Source organism: Elephantulus edwardii, unplaced genomic scaffold, assembly GCF_000299155.1.
Source record: "Elephantulus edwardii isolate Elephantulus edwardi_28Jun2011 unplaced genomic scaffold, EleEdw1.0 scaffold00207, whole genome shotgun sequence".
NCBI classification, from domain to species: Eukaryota; Metazoa; Chordata; class Mammalia; order Macroscelidea; family Macroscelididae; genus Elephantulus; species Elephantulus edwardii.
The window spans coordinates 1,546,187-1,566,351 of NW_006399957.1; positions in this window are offsets into that span (position 1 = coordinate 1,546,187).

Sequence of the window (20,165 nt, forward strand, 5' to 3'; positions counted from 1 at the left end):
TCATTGATTTCACATGCAAGCAAGATTCTACTGAAGATTATCCAAAAACGACTGGAACAGCATATCAGCAGAGAACTGCCAGAAGTCCAGCCTGTGTTTAGAAGGGGTCATGGTACTAGGGATATTGTAGCTGATGTTAGATGGATCTTAGCTGAAAGCAGGGAATACCAGAAGAATGTCTATCTGCGTTTCATTATGCAAAGGCGTTTGACTGTGTGGATAGTAACAAACTGTGGCTAACTCTGAGAAGAATGGGAATCCCAGATCGGTTTATTGTGCTAATGCGAAACCTATACTCGGACCAAGAGGCAGTCATCAGAACAGAGCAAGGAAACACTGCATGCTTCAAAATTGGGAAAGGTGTAGCCCGGGATGTGACCTATCTCCATAGCTTTTCAACCTGTATGCAGAACAGATTATCCGGGAGGTTGGGCTCTATGAGGAGAAGTGTGGTGTCAGGATTGGTGGAAGATTCATCAACAATCTTTGTTATGCAGATGATACAATCCTGCTTGCTGAAACTGAGGAGGACCTGAAGCACTTGCTGCTGAGGGTCAAGGACTGCAGCCTTCAGTATGGATTGAGGCTCAAGGTCAAGAAGACAAAGATTCTCACCACTGGACCAATTGGTAGCATCAGGATGGATGGTGAAGAGATAGGGATTGTTAACAACTTTAGTCTGCTTGGCTCCATGATCAACACTTTTGGCACCAGTAGCCAGGAAATGAAAAGACATATTGCAATGGGAAAGTCTGCTGTTAGGGACCTCTCCAAAGTACTGAAGAGCAATGGTGTCACTCTGGGGACTAAGGTGCATCTGATACAGGCCATGGTCTTTGCTATCACTTGTTACGCATCAGAGAGTTGGACAATGACTAGGAAGGATAGAAGGAGAATTGATGCCTTCAAGCTGTGGTGCTGGAGAAGAGTATTGAGGTTACCATGGACTGCTAGGAAATCAAACAGATTCATCCTGGAGAGGGTTAAACCAGGCTACTCCTTGGAGGCAAGGATTCTGGGGCTTCGTCTGACATACTTTGGACATGTTATAAGGAGAGACAGGTCCTTAGAGAGGGACATCATACTTGGGAGGGTGGAGGGACCGTAAGGAAGGGGAAGGCCCTCTATGAGGTGGATTGATTCAGTGACTGGGGTAATCGGGATGGGAGTGTCAGAGACAGTGGGATTAGCACAGGATAGAGCGGAGTTTAGGGCTGTTGTACATAGGGTCGCTATGATTCTCAAGAGACTGGACAGCTCATAACAACAACAACAATAACAACAAAATTATACAGGAGGGGAAGACCCTCAACCAGGTGGATTGGCTCAGTGACTGCAGCCATTGGATCTAGTGTATCAGAGAGTGTGAGTGCGGCACAGGGTGAGACAGGGCAGATCTGCTGGTCATAAGTTTGTAATGAATCGCATTAGGCTCTCTGATACCTAACAAGCTGTAATTTGAAGAGCTCTCCTAATAGGTATGAAGTAGTGTCGTATTGTGGTTTTGATTTTTATTTCTTTAGTAATGAATGACACTGGGCATCCTTTCATGAGTCTCTCATTTGTATATCTTCTTCAGAGATGTGTTTACTCAGATCTTTTGCCTTTTTATATAATTAGGATTCTTGACTTTTATTGTTGAATTGCCCGGTTTCCTTACACAATCTGGGTTTTTTCTTTTTTGTAATTTCTATTAGCTTTATAGGTTGTGTGCTAAACATAGTGTTTATGGAGTTAATAGACAGGCTATAAACTTTTTAAAATTATGCACATTAAAATGTTTGCATATTAAGATTGTTGTCCATACTTGAAGCTCCAAAGATTTATAATAGAATTTTGTAACATATTAAAACCCACCAGCGCTAAAAACCAGTTTCCTGTATTAAGTATTTATCTTTATTTTTTCCAGTTCTATACATGACGTGTTATGAAAAAACATTGTTAATCTATGGTTCTGATCCACATGTTTTTAAAAGTCACACATGAATAATCATTAAAAGGTAAACATAAAATATGCCATTTCCTTAGGGCTTGAAGCATCACATGTCATCAAATATTGGATTAAGCATTTTGGACTGTGATCTTGCTAAGAACAAATATTGCCTTATTCCTATTGAAGTCTATTGTAGCTCGCTCCCTAGCCCAGAAAAAAAAAGCACTATAAAAAGATACTTTGAAGATACCAGAGAATCCCAAGGACTAGAAAAAGTGTATTTAATATGAACAATCTCCGTGTCATCACAGTGCATCTGTTTGGAGAGGGAGGGTTGCCATCATCTGTTTTCAAGGCTTCTCTGGAATTATCTCTCAGATGATTTTGTATAAAAGACAGTTTCTGATAAATCTGGTTCAACAATTAATATGCAGTGCAAGTTGTGATTAGAGGGGTTGAATTGGAAGTAATGAAGGTTTAAAAATAGAAAACAGATGTAATATCTTAAATGACATTTTCTTGGTACTGTATTTATTTCCCTTTCAGTAATTAGTAAAATGTTTTTGGTTTTTTAAAACAGCTTATTACTGTGAACACAATAAACCCATATGTGTAAAAAACAAATAAAAAAAGATGCAAGAACAGATGATACATACTCTGGGTTCTGTGGGTAAGGAGCAATGGTACAAAACTACCCCAAAAATGTAGGGCCAAAATAGAAAGAATGATGATAATTAAGACCAAAAAAGCTAACATCCAAGCAATTCTATGAATCTTTCATTCTCTCTCATTTTCTTTCTAATTTATATGATGGAGAGGAAGATAGCAAATTAGAAAATAAATTCTGTTGAGAATTTTTTCCTATCTGTACAATTTAAAGACTCAGTAGATTTTAGTTATGTCTTCCCATCCACAATTAGTTTTTAAATAGACAAAAATGACTGCCACTGAAGTCAGCAAAAAGCTTTTTGGAACCATATAGAACCTCTGACAAATTTCCACTTTGGATTATGGAGCTGGAGAAGAATGTTTATTATGCCATGGACTGCCCACAGAACCAACAGTCTGTTACGGGAGAAGTGCAGTTAGAATACTGTAACGTATGCGTGGTGATGTGTCATATCACACTCTATGGGGAGAAGGGTCAGGCCCCAGAGAGGAACATCAGGCTTAAAAAAACCAAAGACTCCGCAAAACACAGGAAGCTCTTTAAGGAGACTCATTGACACAGAGACTACACCAACGAGCTTTAGCACAGCAGATGGATAAGACTAGGCAGGGTGTTATCTTGTATAAAGTGTCCCTTTGAGTAGACACCTAAGAACAACAAGAATCGTGGAAAATTTAAGTGGATCCTGCATTACTGGAACAAGTTCAGATTCAGATGTCTGCTTGGCCAGCCAGTACTGTAAACTTAGACCCCTTCAAGCATCAGAGTGAGGACAAAAGAGCTGCTATAAATCAGAGTGAATCCAGAACATTCTGGAATTCCCAATGGGCTCACTTTTGCAATGAAACTATAGGTACATTTAATAAATAAATAAATGGCGATGATGACTTTGTTTTGAGGAAATGGCAACTTTGATTGTTTTCCTTTTTAGTTTAATCTGTGAGTTTTGGTTCCAGCAAGTGAGCTTTTGCTTCAAGCCAATTATGACTCCACAAACAAATGGAATGTAATTACCTTTTTATTGACACATTAAAAGGGAATAAATAGTATAATCAGTAGTTATATTCTTTTCTGAAGGTATGACTATTACCGAGGCTGTGATTCGTGAAGGTAAACCTCAGAGTATGGTGGAGACAGGGATGAGAAAGAAGGGGGAATGGTGATTAAAGAAAGAGAGAAGTAAAGGTATTCTCAATACAAAATAATAAAGGAAAAATAAAAAAGGCAGATTGCTTGATTGAGACACATTGGGGGGTAAAATGCTTGTTCCTTTTTCAGATGCTACATATCATTACTTCTCATTTTCCATTACAATATCTGAGCCACAACAATAGACCTGCTCAAGGCTGCTCATAGTACCAAGATCTCAACTCAGTTACAGTCTTAATTATTTTTTTTTTAGAATGGCGGTAATTAATTTATAGGCAGAATGATGCTCCAGAAAGCAAGTGCTTCAATTGTAGGAGGAGTGCCTGGCCACGGCCACGGGGACACAGGTGGTGGAGGAGTGCCGGGACATGGCCACGGGGCCACGGCCACGGCTACACAGGTGGTGGAGGAGTGCCGGGACACGGCCACAGGGACACGGCCACCGGGACACAGGTGGTGGAGGAGTGCCGGGACACGGCCACAGGGACACGGCCACCGGGACACAGGTGGTGGAGGAGTACAGGGGAATGGCCACGGGGACACAGGTGGTGGTAGAAACAGGTGAGAAAGGATGCTTTGAGGATCTTAATGAGGTTTTTAATTATTGGAATCCACTTGTCTGGACCGTGGCCCCCAGCCCTGTGAGACACTCTTCCAGATGGGGAGGTATTTTTGTAGGTATAGTTGGTGTATATCTACACTTGATTGAGTTTTGCAAAAAGAATGAGGTCTACTTTGAGAATGTGATGAACAGAGCCGACCAGTTAGAAGTGTGGAATGAGAAATCCAAGGATACCTGGAGAACTTCAGACTTCTAATTTAAAAATCCTAAAGGACTTTGCAGTCTGTCACCTGTTGTGGATCTTAGATTAGCTCATCTCGCAATGAGCCAATACCTCTTAGAACTGGTAATGAAAAATGACCATACCGGCTGGACACCAATAGCCAGGGCCAACTGCATAGAAATTATACCCTCCTCACAAAAAAGCCAAGAAAGTAAGGAGAGAGTAGAGCGAAGTATTGAAATACTTAGTGTTAAAATAAAAAAAGGAAATAACAACATAAATCATTATCTTGGAAACTGGTGTTTTTGTAAAATTATCCTTCAAAAACAGAGTGAGGAGGAGGTTCATGGAAAAGAGAAGTGAAGAAAATGGCTGCTTGGTGGGCCTGGTTTGCTAGAAATGTTAGATGATCTTCGGGAAGAAGGAGTGCTAGACAGGCCAACAGTCAGGTTTACATAAAGAAAGGGGAAGCAGCAGCAGGAGCAACTGGAAAGACTTTTCCTTTTCCTTATTCCAATTTGACCTATAGGAGCTCTTGTGGCCCAGTAGGTAGGGAGCTGTGCTGTCAACCCAAAAGCAAGCAGTTCGAATCCACCAGCTGCTTCCCAGTAGAAAGATGGGCTAACTCCTCCCTTGTGATTTAAAGTCTCTGAAAATCATATGAAGAGTCAGCTATGAGTTGGTTACAACGTCATAGCAACAAGTAGTAGTTAATTAGTTTTAATTTAACAGGCAGGTATTTATTAAAAGAAATAATAACAACACTATGTTGGGCACAGCTTCAGTTTGCTTGGCTCCACAATCTGGTACCATTCTTGGTACCAGATGCCAGGAAATCAAAAGATGAATGGCGTTGGGAAAGTCTGTTGTCATTACTCCAGAGTAATAAAGAACAACGATGTCAGTCTGAAGACTAAGGTGCACCTGATCTAGGCCATGAAGAATAGTGTGAAACAATGTATACGAACTTAATGAGCATAATAATATAAATAAAATATATAAAAAATTAAAGATTATAAAAAGATCATACACAGATGAAGCAGCACACAGATCCCAAGTTTTCAGAGAATATTTAAAACTCAGAAATAAGTGACCATTATTTTTGTTACATGGGAAAAGTATAAGAACAACTCACTGTAGAAGAAGGTATAGTTTGTAGAGAAATATATTTCTCCTCTCAACAGTGTTCAGCTTCATACCTCTCCCTCCCCCTCCCCCTCTCCTCACTCCCTCTTTCTCTAATTGTCATGGAGTCTGAATTGACTTTGAGTTGACCCTCTATTGGCTTCCAGGGTTTTGCGTTGCACTGGAGATTTCTCGTCTTGATCTCACAAAGCCCTAGAGGACAGAGGCAGCAGAGAAGCACCCCTATGACCAGCAGCACAGTTCCCAGCAAGCACCCTCTCCCGAGCTTCCTTCATCTGCCACTGCCTCTCAGCTCACTTCCACAAGTCAGAACCTGTCACAGCTGACCCTCCAGGCCATTTCCAGAGGTGTGTATTTCACAAGAGAGTGCCCAGCTTTTTCCTGGAGCAACTGGTAGATTCAAACTACCTACCTTTGGGTTGGCAGTGCCAAGAAAACTCCAACCCTCACCCTAATCTACAAGGCCGCAGTGTCAGGGGAATGAAAACTAAAACAAGGCGGTACTCCTCCTACGTGTGCACCTGTCCTGGTTAGTGCCCAGGATAGGGTGAGTTTCTGAGGCCAGAAAGGCCTCCTCCAAGTCCCACTTCTGAAGTAGTAGAGAACAGCTTGTGGGTGTGCAAAGGAGGCCTTGGTTCTATGGCAACAGATGATTTACATCACAATGGAATGAGAGGCCCCAGATATTCACAAGCAGAGCTTTGGCTGAGCAGTCTAGCCTTAGGATGTGAGTTAGGATCCGAAGGGCCTGTTGCTCCAGCTGTTTCAATCTTCAATCTTCTCCTCTAGCTCCATTTCCAGCCTTGGAACCTGGTGGCGTGTCCCTGGGAGTCATTCGGACTTGAGAGCAGTGCTTTTTGTGATCACTCCCAGGGGTGCTTGTGGCCCAGGGGTTTAAACATTTGACCACAAACCAAAAAAGGTCAGGTCTTGGGCCCCAACAGCCTCTCCTAAAGAGAACGATTAATTTGCTTCTGTAAAATAACGTCCTTGGAAACCCCGTCGGGTAATTCTATTCTGGTCTCTGGTGTTGCTATGAATCGAAGTTTCTGGCAACAAACAGGTTTCTTTGTTTTGGTTCATACATGCATATGTGACTGCACTTTACATTGACAAGGAAAGACAGGGGTGAACACCACACCCTGAGCAGGGCCCCTGGGGGAGACAAGTCTAGGTAAGTTATTGGTGAGGTCCCAGGTCTTCATTAGGTGATGAGGTTGTAGTGGTTGTATTAGTCTGCTTTGCATGACAGTTACTGTTTTACACATGGTGAGTTCCGTATTTACCTGTGAGACTGTGAGAAACACCTTACGATCTGCTATTGCTGCTATCGTTAGGTGCCATCAGCTCAATTCTGACTCGTGACACAATTACTGAAGGAGCTCTAGTGGTGAAGTGGCTTAAGCATTGAGTTGCTAATGGAAAGATGAGGCCGTGTTTTAGCTGCTAGGCCTTGAAAGCAGGAGTGGCACCCGCTTCTCAAACAACATGCCTCTGGCAACTATGAAATTTGAGAAATGACGATTATTATTCAGGTCTTTTGTTCATAGGATCGCTATGCGCTATGCTCAACTCGACGACAATCAACAACAACAACAATGCTGCATAGTCATTTTGATGTGTGCTGTTAAGTCAGAGCCGGGTTTTCGGAGGCAGAGAATCGCACAGAATGAGAGCCTCCAGCTGGTGGGTTCGTACCGCCAGCCTTTGGAATGCAGCACGAGGCACCAGAGTAACTAGTAATGATTCTGCTGAAACATAATTGAACACTAATTTTCAAGGCAACATACTACACTCGCAATAGTTTACATGCTCCCTAAGCAAATGAGTAGGTTTTATTTTTAAAAGAAAATTTCAGATTATTATGTGCTGTCAGGTTGACTATGACTCAAATTTCAAATAGGTCCCCTATAAATACACATATACTTTTATAAATTAATGTTTAGAAATAATAAACAATCCATACAAGTTTCGCAGTGTCCACTTTGCACTGATTCACACACATCCCTCTCAGGTAAAGTGATGCTCTTTCTCACAGACGAGGGGTGGTCAGTCAGGATTGTTTGGAAGAAGTCAACCCTTAAGGCAAGTGCTTCTCCTTCAAGTGTCCAGCAGTTTAACAGTCTGTCACCTCTACACACTCTAGCATCCCCACAGTTGTTGGGCCTTTTGGAATGAGGGATTGAGTGTAATGAGAGAGGTTGTAGGAACAAAAGGAAGACCCAACCCAGTCACCCTTTGGTTCTGCTCCCATCTCACAGAGAAATTGGAAAATCTGACCAATGGTTCTCTCTCCCCACAAGCTGTGCTTGCTGAGAAATCACCAGGTGCTTGGTTCGTGAGAAATCACTTGGAAATCATAGCTGGGCATCCACCTTGATGAGCTCGTTTTATTCAGACGTGGGGGCTGGAAGGAGATGCTCCCTGATGGGCCTGAGGAGGTGGAGGGGCACTCACCACTGTGCCGTCTTGTCTGCAAGGACGCTCTTTACATAGGAACCTGTGAAGACTCCACATCACAGCAGTGCAGGGCCTCTGGTGAGCACTCCCACCCACACGATTTCCCGTTTCATACTGCATCCACCTCTTACACTGTTGCCTACCTCATGCACAGGGTGGGGTGGGAAGGGAGCCCGTGGCAGACGCTGCTGTGTTATTAGGGGCAAATTCATAGCTGGAGAATTCTTGAAGGAATGTCTGCGATTACACCTGTGCCTCGTTAGCTAAATTGATATTTGGAAGGAGGCGAAACAGGCTTGAGTGCTTCGTGCACCAGAGTCGAAATGAGCACAGAAAATGTTATTTAGACTGAAGGAAACAATCCAAATTCTCCTATGTGGTATAAAACTGAAGAAAAAAAGACACAGGGCCACTCTGAACCCATCTTTGAATCACAAACAATTGTCTTTTGTTAATAAGTCACAGGTGTGCACTTACCTGTACACGTAAACAGCAGAGAGTGAGATGCAGTAACAGCGCGCCTTTCAACTGTTTTCTGCCCACGACACACTTGTGCTTCCAAAACCTGCTTGAATGCCAGGGACACATTATCCACTTTTTGCGTGAAAACAACAGCGCTCATTTTAGTGTTTTGACTGTTAACATTCGGTTGTAGGCGGACTGGGCTGATGAACACCCCCAGATCATTAGCAATTGGATGTGCCACCAAGTTCAGTTGGCAGCTCCACCTGCCTTAGTAGTAGGTGTGTGGTGGTTGTTAGTGTGGTGGGATTGGGCCTGACCCAGGGTGACCTTCCTTCAACACAAGGGAGCTGTCCTGACTTCCAATTCTATCCAGAAAGGGTAAGGAATCAACACCCTCACTTCCAGGCAAACTGTTGTCATTCAAACATTCTAGAAATTCCACATTTCAGAATCTATCACTTAATCAATGGAATATATCACTTAGTCCACCCTTCTGACTTTCGTTAAAATAAATGATGGCTTATCTGTGCTCTGATCTGTGGCCTGTTCTCTAACGCTGGGTTTTCTCACTCTGTTTATGAACTGAACAAAGACATCAAGAAATCATTTACATATCTGATGGAAAGAGTAAATATTTAATTGATGCTTACTCTTTGGGCAGAATATTAAATGACTCAGGAAGCATTAAAAGAAGATGGAAGGAGTTATATAGAGTCATCATACCAAAAGGACTGGCTGACACAGAAGAATTTAAAGAAACAACGTATCAGGCAAGAGCCTATGGTGATAAAGGGGGAAGTTCAAGCTGCTCTGAAGGAGTTGGCAAAAAACAAAGCCCCAGGAATTGACAGCATATCAATCAATATATTTCAACAAACAGACGCTCCTTTGGACATGCTGACCAAGTTGTACCAAGAAATCTGGAGGACAACCACCTGGCTGATGACTGGAAAAGATCCATATTTGTTCCCATTCCAAAGAAAGGTGACCGAACAGTGTGGAAATTATTAAAAAAATATCATTAATATCATATGCAAGTAATAAATTATCCAAACACAACTGGAACAGCACATCAACAGAGAACTGCCAGATATGCAGGCTGGGTTTATAAGAGGCCATGGTACTAGGAATATTATTGCTAATGATAGATGGATTTTGGCTGTAAGCAGGTAGTACCAGAGAAATGTCTACCTGTGCCTCATTGACTGCTCCAAGGCATTTGATGGTGTAGATCACAACAAACTGTTGTTAACTCAGAAGAATGGGAATTCCAGAACACTTGATCGTGATTATGTGAAACCTACACTTGGACCAGGAGGCAGCGATCAGAACAGAGCAAGAAACACTGGTTCAAATCAGAAAAGGTGTATGCCAGGGATGTGTCTTAGTTCTATAGTTTCAATCTATATGTGGAACAGATCATCTGGGAGGCTGGGCTCTGTGAGAAGGAATGGGGCATTAGGATTGGAAGAAGACTCATCAACAACCTGCATTACTCAGATGACACAGTCTTGCTTGCTGAAACTGAGAACTTGAAGTACTTGCTGCAAAAGGTCAAAGACTGCAGCCTTTAATATGGATTGAAGCTCAACGTCAAGAAAACAAAGATTCTCACCACTGGGCCAATTGGCTGCACTGTGATAGATGAAGAGGTTGAGATCGTTCACAGCTTTAGTTTGCTTGGCTCCACAGTCAATGCTCTCCGTATCAGCAGCCAGGAAATCAGGAGACGAATTGCATTGGAAAATTCTGCTGTTAGGGACCTCTCCAGAGTACTGACGAGCAAGGATGTCAGTCTGGAAACTAAGGTGCACCTGATCCAGGACATGGTCCTCACAATTATGTGCTATGCATCAGAAAACTGGTCAATGATAAGGGATGATAGAAAGAGAATTGAAGCCTTTGAGCTTTGGCGCTGGAGAAGATTATTGAATATACCATGGACTGCTAGGAGAACAAACAGGTTTGTTCTTGAGAGGGTGAAACCACGCTGCTCCTTGGAGCAAGGATTCTGAAGGTTTGTCTGACATACTTTGGACATGTTGCAAGGAGGGACCAGCCCTTGGAGAGGGAGGAGGGACAGCCCAAGAGAGGAAGGCTCTCAATGAGATGTCTTGACTCAGTGACTGGGGTAATGGGGGTCGGTGTGTCAAGAGACAGTAAGTTTGGCTCAGGATAGAGTAGGGTTCAGAGTTGTAACTATGAGTCACAAGTAACTTGGCAGCATACAACAATAACAACAACATGGGTCAACAACAATAGCAATTCACCCCCTGAGTTGATCACACTTCATGATTCTGACCCCACTGAGTGTGCTTCTGTCTGGTCTCTGAGGTTCTAAATCCTGTTGGAGGGAGGCCTTCCATCTCCTGCTGAACAACTGTGAACTCCAGCCACCGGCCTTTCGGTTAGCTGCTCACTGTATGAAGCACTATGCTGTCAGAGTCCTTGCTGCTGCAGTGTTGTATTTGTCATATACCATCACTCCATAGTTGACGCTCCAGCAGGTTTTTAGAGACAATGGAGGGAGACTGTCCATCTTCCGTGCAGCATCTGGTGGATTGAAACAGCATACATCTGCATTGGCAGCATACTTCTTACCACTAAACCACCAGCCACGGTCTTTTCAGCCACTTGCTGTACATCTGAGAGCAGGTCAACCAATCAGGATGACAGAAAAACTAATGCCTTTGAGCTCTTGTTTGACCTCATGTAGAGAATTTACATTTCCTCTCCAGATATGGATATACTAAGTCAGAGTCTGTGTGTTAATGAGAACCCCAGGTTCTTAAGCATCACCTGGGAATCACTGATGATCCCTCAGGGACCTTGTTAAAACGCAGGCTTTGTTGTGCTCAAGTGTATCCAGACTCAATATGCAAATACTTAAACCTTCAGAGGAGAGGTCAATTCAGGCACCTGGGAATGGGCTGAGCAGCTGCACCCTGAAAGGTCTTGGACCAGAGGATGGTGGGAGGTCTCTGAGAGGAAACAGGGAAACCCAGACCAGCTATGAGGGTGTTGGGGTGTTGCTTCCAAGCCATGGAAGGAAGGAGTGCCTCGTGTACCGGAGTGGAACTGCACTTGGGAAGGTTTCCAAGAGCTGATTTTGTTGGTTTGTTCCCCCTTTTTTTTAGCAAGTTGATCACCAAGCCTTTCTTCCTAGGTTTTTTGCAGCTGAAACCAAACTCTCAACCTTTAGACTAACTGCCAGGTTTTGTTCCCGTGACTGGTGGGTCTGAAACACTGTCAGTCAGCAGTTGAACATGTAGCCTTGGTCCTACTAGAGCTTCCTGGGTTTGTTAAGATTCTATTCACCTTGTTGTTGTTATGTACCGTTGAGTTGGAACAGACCCATAGCTGACCCTCCAAAGGGTTTTCAGAGAGAATGAATCCCACGGGAGGAAAGTGTCCGTCCTTCTCCCATGGAACAGCTGGTAGATTCTAACCACGTGCCTTTGAGATTGCAACTCAATTTCTTACCACTAAGCCATTTACTTACTGTCTCTGCTGAGTTCTTCATTTGGGGAAGGTACAAACGAGGAATAAGTACTGGCCCCAGGGAATGACAGTGCCTTGAGGGGAAGTAGAGCAATGACAACTGTTTTTGAGGGTTGATGGGCACCCGTGGCTGGCTTGAGGACATCACACAACACCAGTGACCCTCTTTGAAGTAAAGAGGTTTATTTTACCAGCAAATGAAAGTATCAGATCTTTATTTCCTGATTTGTTCTCAAACTATGCAGTGAAGTCTTCATCTCCAGTGACCAAAAGGCAGCTAGCTGCGGCCACGTCCCTTCATTTCTCCTTCTCAGTTAAATGAAAAGGAGCCGAGATTTCCTGGGTAGAAAAAAGGACACAAAGATAATGGCTGGATATTTGGATCTCTTCACAGGTCTAGAGCCTCATTTGTACCTGGATTAGATAAACGTCATACAATTTGCCCAGAAAAATATATAAAGTAGAATTGGATGTAGAGGAAAGTTTCAGAACTCTTAAAAATATTTTGTTCTTTCAGTGTCTTTAAAAACATAAGCTTATAACAATGTATATGAACTTTATATGTAACCCAGTGTAAATGTTACCTAATTTGAGAGGGATAGAAGAGCATTATGTAGAGTGAACTAACTCAGACCCACAAGGACAAATACTGTATAAAACTATACTGTAGAATGAGTATGGGGGGAGGAGAGGGTGGAAGCAGAGGGATAAGGGGGTGTGTGTGTGTGTGTGTGTGTGTGTGTGAATCATGGGGTCGTACAGTTTGATGGGTGGAGGGTGGTGTGAGGGAAATGGGAAGAATCTGGTGTGAAAAACAATGTATTTGAATTTTGTAAATAAACTAGTGTTTTAAAAAGCATAAACTTATAGAAAATCATAAAAAAAAAAAGACAATGGCGGGGAAACCTTAACCAGCACATCCCTCTGAAGATAGAGAACGCATGGACAAGCCTTTCTGTCCAACACTCCATCCACCTCCACAGCACTCAGATTCCACCCCAGCCAGTCAACTCCCACAGCCCGTGGTGGTACATACTCTTCTCAGGAAGCAGACAGCAAGACAATTGTTTCCTGAAGTCTGCTGGAGCAGGGAGGCATTGGGTCTGGAGGCAGTCCGCGGGACCCTCTCATCTTGGGGATCCACACACGAGGGATCTGAGTGAGTGTCTGTGGGTAAGTTATTGTGAAGTGCCGGGGAGCAGGGCAAGCACAGGCTTCTTTGTCCCTTCCTTGTTCCCTGTAGAGAACACACTTCCGTTTCTTACCACATTCTAGATTCTGCTTCTCGAGAGAACTGGTGTGTGTCTCTCTCCTGACCCTGCAGCACCTTCCCGCAGAATCAAAATTACATCTTTCCAAATCAACACTCCTCAACAAGTTTTGCCCTCTGCATAATGCAAGTTCTTGATGAGTCTTTCTCCTATCCTTCTATTCTGATGCCACTTTTATTTTCATATAGCTGTTTCTTCAATTGTTTGCTCAATATTCAGACTGAATCAGTGTAGAGGAAGAATATAACCTCAATGCACATCTTTTCTGATTTTAAACCATATGGTGTTCTCTTGTTCTGTTCAGACAACCGTATCTTGGTCTAGGTTTAGCATAAGTGCAATTAATTTTTTGGGGGGGTTCCCCTTCTTCTCAATGTTAGCCATGATTTGATGTGCTCCACAGAGTCAAATGCCTTTGCACAACCAATCAAACTCAAATAAGTATCTTTCTTGAATTCTCTGCTTTCAGCCAAGATCCATTTGACATCAACATTGATATACCTCATGTCATGACATCTTCTGAATCCAATTTGAATGCCAGGCAGCTGACTTCCCAAGTACAGTTCAATTTTTACTAGTCATTAGCAGGATTTGACTTGCATATGATACTAATGATATTGTACAATAATTTCCATATTTGGCCAGGACATTTACCTTTAGCAAATCATCGTTTAGACTTTGAAAGAATTTTGAAATCTCTGAAAATAATCAGAGCTTTTTCTGAAAGATATATTTTCACTGACAGATTCTCTATTGAGCTAAGAGAAAAGTTTTGATACCATGGTTATCAACGGTGTTTATCATTTTAACTCCATGCTTTCTTTAAGTGAGTGGAATAATTTCTGGTCAAATGAGCAATTTAGGCTTTAAAATATGCATAGTTTATAAATTGGACTTGTGAGGTAATAACAAATTCTCACTGGACTATGTTTCTCTCTTAAGAGGATTAAGTTTGTGACTCAGGCAAGAAAATATCTAACTTTTTAAGCACAAATTGAATTATATCTCACAAAAAGTACACACTTTAATTTTTAAGTTATTTTTTCTTCTTAATAGTAAACTGAATTCTAGGGAAAACAAACAAACAAACAATTGAAGGTGACTTTTAATAGTTCTTATTGTCTTGTCATTTGTTTAGAATTTTTTTTTCCAATGCACTGTTGCATCTTGTCTTTCCAATACAGAAACATAGCAAGGGGATTATATTGTTTCATTAATTATCTCATCAACTAGGCTTGTTACCAGATTCTTGGTGAATATTAATTTAATAAATCAATATATGTAGTTGAAGTCAAGGGATAATTTAATAATTATTATAATTAAACCAAAGAGAGACACTGTTATTTTTCAATGGAAGGGAAAGGGTCTGAGGTGGTAGAACATGCCAAGAAAGAATTTGGATATTTATTTACATGTGTCTGAGAGTGACATTTTACCTAAAAATCTGAGCAATGTGAAGACACGTCACAGCTTCCTTAGCTTACAGATGCAAGAATTTTCCTGAGCCTTTTGGTTTGTAGAAAGTGTGAGTTTATGAGAGTGCATGTCCAAATTGTATGTATTTGTGTGCACATAATAACACCCCAATGACATTTTTAAAACATGTTCAAGTGTTTTAATTATTTTTCTTATTTGTAGAACCCAACCCCCACCAAACACATATACACACAAACACTCACTCTCTCTCTCTGTGTGTGTGTGTGTGTGTGTGTGTGTGTGAGAGAGAGCGAGCTCGTGTGTTTGCTTGCAAAGCACCCAAGGGCTAATATTATCAGAGCTGTGCAAGCTGCCCCAGAGCATCCACTCTACAACCCCTGGTAAAAAATCTGACATTTTTAAAACTCTTTGAATTAGCGTAAATCAGTAAACAATGAATGGGCGCCAGCCCAGTAATAGAAGACTGTACTGCATGCTCAATGACTCAGCCTTACAACTCCAAACTTAACCACGCACATCATTGATTTCAAATGGCTCGGTGATGTTTATGAGTTCTAGAATATGAGGGCCCTGCAGTGGGTGATGGTGGCATCTAAGGGAAAGTACTACATGAGCTCTTTTCCCAGATGATTTTCAGTCCAGCATGTGTGTGTGAGGTGGTTGTTGTTCTTGTTAGACACTATTGAGCCAAATAGTGCCTGTATGAACAATGGGCCTAAACCCCGTCCTCTTCAGCCGTCCTCCTCAGCCGTCCTCCTCAGCTGTCCTCCTCATCTCTGAGAACAAAGGACCTGAAACCCGTCCTCCTCAGCCATCCTCCTCAGCCGTCCTCCTCAGCCGTCCTCCTCAGATGTCCTCCTCATCTCTGACACACTTGAGCCTATTGCTGCAGTCGCTGCATCAACCTCTCTTTTGCTGTCTTTTCACCTTTTTGTGCATGAGTAAACGTAATCCAGTCACAAGCGTAAGAGAGAAAAAGATACAAATAATACAGGCAACGTGCTAAGTGGTTGTTTAAATATAGGTTTTAACAATAATAATTGTAGGTAAAGCACACATATGGTCAAGCTATGATTTGGTGGTTGTGTACCATTGAGTCACAACCAACCCATAGCTGACTTTCTGGTGGGTTTTCACAGGCAGTGAACCTCACGAGGGAAGATTGCCCGTCTTTCCCTGGCAGAGCAGCTGGTGGCCTCGAACCATGTTGTCTTTGGGATTGCAGCACAGCTTCTTGCCAGTATTGTTGTTGTTGCTGATTGCTGTCACGTCGAGCATAACTCATAGAGACCCTATGAACAAAGACCTGAAGCCTAACTATCTTTGTTTCTCAGAGTTCCCAGAGACATGTTGTTTAGAAAGTGGTTTCTTGCCACTAGGCCACCTTAAACAGTCTCCCTCGCCTACACAGAATAATTAATGAGAATGTGTTAATATTTAGAAAATGAACATTTTTCTCCTTTACTATAGTGCAGAAATTTTGTCCTACTGATAACAAAAGCATGTAACCAGAACTCAAAATCAAACCTCCTGCCACAAAGTCAGAACTGACACACGGACATGCTGACTGACCCTCCCGCACTTTCAGAGGCTGTAAGAGCACAAGAGGAGTCTGGCCATCTTTTCCTGTGGAATCGCCATTGAATTTCAGTCACCAGAGGTAACACCCTGCGGTTAGCAAAGCTTCATGAATTCATTTCTATGCGACTGCAGTCTCTCATGGATTGCATGGGGCATGAGGGTGGGGTGGTTTAGATTAACTGTATCTTGAAAGATTCAACTATGCAATAAATTACAATTTACTTAAAATGTCAGTCAAGATTTTAAGTTCATTCAAAGGCTGCTATCATCTAAAACAATAAATGATCTTCAGTCATTGGCATAGTGTAGATGTGTTTTTAATTTCTTCACACATAATATGGGATATAGAGGTAAAAATAGTTATATTACTAAGGTACATTTAGAATACTTAAACAACTCTGATAATATGGAGTCTTAAAAAATTATAAAATGTCTTTGTCCTTCACAGAAACTGTTCTTTCACCGAGGAAATGCTCAGAAATATGTTAGCTCAGTGAGTCCATTCATGAACAAGTATCACAAGACTTGAAGTAAGGCAATCAGTTAAAACTGTAAAAGGAAATGTCTTCAAATGAAATTTGCCAATTCCTCTGTTCAAGGAATTTTAATTTTCATAAAATCAGGCCTTTTTCATTTTTTGGAGAACTCATAAAAAGAGAAAGAATCACTGGCGCTCCGGAATTCACAGAGCCTGTGCGTCTGTAAGATTTATAGTACTTAAGGGTGATGGTATGAGGCATATGGTTTAATCATGATGTATTTAAGCTTTTTTGATCTGCTTACGGATTCATTTTTCCTTCTAATTTGATTAATAGTTACTCTAATTCGAGTCACAGTTTTTCTGTAATAAAATGAAAAGATGTATGTGCGTGTATGTACGTGAATTTAGAACGTGTAGTTTTGCGGAACGCCTGTAGCGTACCTGAAGGATACGTGGTTGGTTCTCAGTAAAGATAGTGTATTTTTGACACTGTATCTAAACTAGTGTGTAGGGACCGACTCTCATTTCTAGCCCTGTAATCCTAAGAGGAAGATAATGAAAATGGCAGAGGGACTCTGTGATTTATATCTTGACATTATTATGTTTGTGTCAGTACAACCCTCTTTATTTCCCTAAAACGCTGTCTTATCATTAGGTCTGACAAGTTCCTTATTTTTAGAATAGATTGAAGTGAATGATATCAACTTGGATGAAGCAACGTTATGAGCTGTTTTCATCATATTTCTGGTTTCTCCCTTAGAGTACTGAAATCTCTGCCCTGAGGGCAAAGTCTGCTAATGAATATTTATATGTTCACAAACAGGATAAGGAGCAGAGACAAAAACATAAGCGGAGTCATGCTACCCCACCAGACAGAGGACTGGTTCTGCTGCCTAGCCAAAATGTTCAGGTTTCAGGAGGGAGGGGGGCTTATTCCAATATGTGAGGGAAGGGCTGGCTATAAATAAGACAACTGATACGCGATCCCACATGAAAAGCCAGTGTAGACGCTGCAGCCATGGGTAGAAAGGACGCTGGGATGCAGGCAAAGCCATTGCCTCTCTTGGGTAGAATGTTCAGACACTCCTCGCATACTGACCTTTTGCCAACTGCCCTCAACCTAGAAAAACAGCTGTTTCATGTCTTCAGTTTTGTGTCTTAAGATTCTCTGTCTCAACAAGGCAGGTTATATTCTCAACACAGCTCACAGATATCCTGTGAAATGCTGCTTTAATATTTATCAATTGTCAGCCTCGGAAACAGGAAACAAGGCAGGATTCACGGGCTAAAACCAGGACATGAGTGAAGAAGCGGCCTGGGATGACTCTCCAGTGGGGATAACGGAGATTATCAAAGAATTCCCTAAAAGAAGGCTCCCCAGAAAAGGAGTCGGCAATACCATTCCAGAGGAGTGTCCTTTGGGACTTGGAGTGGTGAGAACAGCCAAGACAATCAGCTGCTGACCTGAAGCAGGATAGATAAGTCTCTACTCCTTGTTCTGTTTGCCCACATACATGCTCTTTGCAGGAAGGAATTGCTGGTCCACTTCTGAAAAGTCAGCCACTAAGACCCTGTGGAACACAGCTGTGCTGTGACCAGTGGAGTCACAATGAGTGGGGGTGAATTCAAGGGCGACTGGCTGTTTGAGGAGGTCAGCTGTAGGTAGGTAGCTCAGGAAAGTTTGAACCCTTAATCTGGGAGAAAGCACAGGAAGAAAGCAACAATGGGGTGACCATGAGACTTTGAGCAGCAGTGTCTTACAAGCTGACAGTAGAAAGGTTTGCAAGCAGAGATGATGGAAGAGCTGTGTTCACCCCTCAGTGAACTGCACTGCTGAGGGGGGTGGGGCTCTGCCTTTGACTTTGTCCAAGGAGCCTGCACCTTTGCCTCTGCTGCACACTGGGCATCTGCACATGCTTTGACTGGGATTTGTATCATCCACTGGGAAATCCAGCCCAGGGTTGGTCAAAGGATTAACAAAAGGATTTCCACGCCAACCATGAAAATGACAAGAAAGGTTAGGGTGAGTGGCTGGTCCTTCTTCCTGCCCAACCTCTCTGTGTTCCCCTGTGGATGGATTACATCTCAACATCAGAAGACACAAACCCTCATGACTGAGTTGTCAATAGGCATCATCATGTTAGATGAAGAAAAGATGTAAGTTAACAACAATTTCATCTTACTTGGATCCACAAGCAAAAGACATTTTGCTTTGGGTAATTCTGCTATCAAGGACCTCTCTATGGTGTTAAAAACCAATGATATCAATTTAAAGACTAACGTACTTCTAATTCAAGCCATTACCTTTTCAGTTACTGTTAAGCATCTGAAAATTGAACCATGAATAAAGATGACAGGAGAAGAATTGATGCTTTTGAGTTATGGTATTTGGGAAGCTTATTTAATATCTCACAGACTATCAAACAACAAACTACTATGTCTGGGGAAAGTACAACCAAGGTGATTTTGGAGACAAGTGTGATGAAGCTTTATCTCACCTATTTTGGACATATTGTTAGAAGGATCCAGTTCTTGGAAAAGCACACCATGTTTGGAAAGATGCAGAGTCAGTGAAGAGAGTAAGACCTTCATGGAGTTGGATTGACACAGTGAATGTAACAACGGGCTCACTTATAGCAAAATGAGGAGGATGGCAAGAGATAGGACAAATTTCAGATCTATCGTTCACCTTGAACGATAACTATGAGTTATGGTCAACTCGACAACACCTAACAACAACGATCTTCATCATGAACATTTCTAATTAATCCCTCTTTCTTATGAAGGGTTTTTTATTTAATAAGGCAAAGTGAATGTAATAGGGAGAGCTGAATGTTAGACACCTGTCTGTATGCATATCTACAAACAGTTGGGGTGTCTATGAATTTTAATGACTTGATGACACCTAATGACGAACTGCATAAAGTCTATAAACATAAAGAAAAGATGTTAATTATAAAACAGTTCAGGTCTTTTGTTTATAGGGTCACTATGAGTCATATTCAACTTGATGACACTTAAATGAAGTGAGACTAATGTTGTTATATTTTGGAAGAACATTCTTCTGCTTTGTGCATCACTCCTTGTCAATTTGCTGTACTGAGGTAATCTGGATTTGCAGCGATGCTGAACCTTGTGTTTGGAGCCTTCCAAACTTAAGGTTTGGAAGCAGGGGTGGCATCCACATTCTGAACCACTATGAGCTTGGAGAAACTACGAGAGTTATAGAAAGGCATAAAGTCTTCTCTTAGAGTCGCTTGACTCATGCTCAACTCGACGGCAATCA